Raw genomic sequence first — 2,500 nt, 5'->3', positions numbered from 1 at the left:
CCTATGGAATTTTATGTTTCAGTGCGACCAACAGATTGAGAATAGGAAGCCGGACATAGTTTTAATTGAGAAAGAAAACAAACGATGCTGGATCATAGATATAGCATGCCCAGCTGACAACAAGGTATGCGATAAGGAAGAAAGAAAAGTCGATAGATATGACAGGTTAGCTTGGGAGGTTAAGCAGTTGTGGTCGATGAAAAAGGTGGTAGGAATACCAATAATTGTTGGAGCCCTGGGAACAGTGAATAAAAGTCTTTAGAAGTACATGGAACAAATAGGGGCTACAATAAGGGTGGAGCACTTGCAGAAAACAGCACTGCGTGGAACCGCTCGAATACTCTGGAAGGTGCACGAAAAATAAGAGGTGTTACCTTAGTTCACTGGTAGTGAACAGCTGACACCGTAGTACATCTACAGCGTTAGAAGCTGTGCACAGGCAATAATAATAATAATAATAATAATAATAATAATAATAATAATAATAATAATGATAACAACAACAACAACAACAACAACAACAACAACAATAATAATAATAATAATAATAATAATATATAATAATAATAATGGTTTCATGTTTTGACACAAGACCAACAATTTTGAGGATAACTCGATTACGTCAACCCCAGTACTTGTCTAGTTCTTATTTTAGTAACCCCGAAGGGTATGTGAGGTAAAGTTGATCTCGACGGGATTGGAACGTAGAACGTAGTCCGTAAAGAGAGAGAAAAAAATGCCTCTACGCATTTTGTTCGATGCACCATCAATTCTACCAGCTCGCTGCCTTGATAATAATAATAATAAAAACGAGCCATTAAGAGAGATTCTATGTGGTTTCCCATCTTGTTAGAAATAGCAGCCATAAAAAATGCAATTCCAATTACAAACCTGGAAAAGCCAGCCTCATAAAATTACAGGACGCAATCTGAAACGCAATGCAGTAAAAGCAAACGCCAACCAAAAGGAAAGTCAGCATTAAGCAACTGGACAAGAAAACAAATTAAAAACAAAAATAAACAAAAATCAAACAACAGCAGAAAACAAAAAACTGGGAAATATTTGTATCCAACAAAACCCACAAAATGCTTTATGTAGAGTCATTAACATGATCACGAACAACAATTGTGGCTGACACCACATCCCATGTCACTGTAAGAATAATCTCAAGTAATTTAACCATACTGCAACACCAAGCAAACTCTCTGAGACGTTTCTAGAAAATCGCCACAAAAAAGCAAAATATAAAAACACATGATTTGACGACTTTGCTTCCATCAAACATTTAAGATGTTATAAAGATATCCAAAATGCTAGATGGATATTTATTAAGAAAAAAAACAAAAAAAACTAAACACGCTCAGAACTGAACAAAATCATAAATATAAAATACATGGCAACTGAAAGAATCGATGCACTCACCATCTTCCACAACTTGTTGGAACTAAAACTCAAATTCCCAGAAACTGGAAACGGGGGAAACACTCTAAACTTTCCAAACTGCAACAAACACCCTTGTGAAGTAACATCATACAAACTTACGTAGTTCGTACTATGGTAAAAACTGAAAATATCATGAAATATAAAATAATGTAATAAGATAAAAATTACACACACACACACACACACACATACACAAATGTGAGCATTGTCGACACGCATATGTAGGGGGGTATAATAAAACTGATCTTGAGGAGATGACATGCTTTTCTTTAACCCTTTCTTTACTGTATTTCTGGAGGCGCAATGGCCCAGTGGTTAGGGCAGCGGACTCGCGGTCATAGGATCGCGGTTTCGATTCCCAGACCGGGCGTTGTGAGTGTTTATTGAGCGAAAACACCTAAAGCTCCACGAGGCTCCGGCAGGGGACGGTGGTGATCCCTGCTGTACTCTTTCACCACAACTTTCTCTCACTCTTACTTCCTGTTTCTGTTTTACCTGTATTTCAAAGGGCCGGCCTTGTCACTATTTGTGTCACGCTGAATATCCCTGAGAACTACGTTAAAAGTACACGTGTCTGTGGAGTGCTCAGCCACAGTTAATTTCACGAGCAGGCTGTTCCGTTGATTCGGATCAACCGGAACCCTCGTCGTCGTTACCGACGGAGTGCTTCCATCCACTGTATTTCTGTTGAGATGCTCTGTGTTTCTTTCAATTAATTTTAAATATAACAAAGAATTTATAATAATAACTTAGTTATCATTAAGCTAGTGTTAGGAACATAAATTGTGACTAAGGTTTGGCATAAGATTTTAATTCAAGACTTTTGAAAACAAGACATTTGTACTACAGAGCCAGAGATGGTTTCAGCCGGATTGGTAACGAAAGGATTTCCTATTGACTAAAATTCTAACTTACGGTTGAAACTGGATTCAGATTCTCATATGCAAACTGATTTACATATCGGTGTTAGCTATGTATCATATTTATATGGGTGAGATATTTAAAATATTTGAAGTGATTTAAAAATGCGAACAAAAATGCGATGAGAAATGAAGTC

The sequence above is a fragment of the Octopus sinensis genome, unplaced genomic scaffold (genome assembly GCF_006345805.1).
Source record: "Octopus sinensis unplaced genomic scaffold, ASM634580v1 Contig15390, whole genome shotgun sequence".
NCBI classification, from domain to species: Eukaryota; Metazoa; Mollusca; class Cephalopoda; order Octopoda; family Octopodidae; genus Octopus; species Octopus sinensis.
This window is presented reverse-complemented; position numbering follows the sequence as displayed.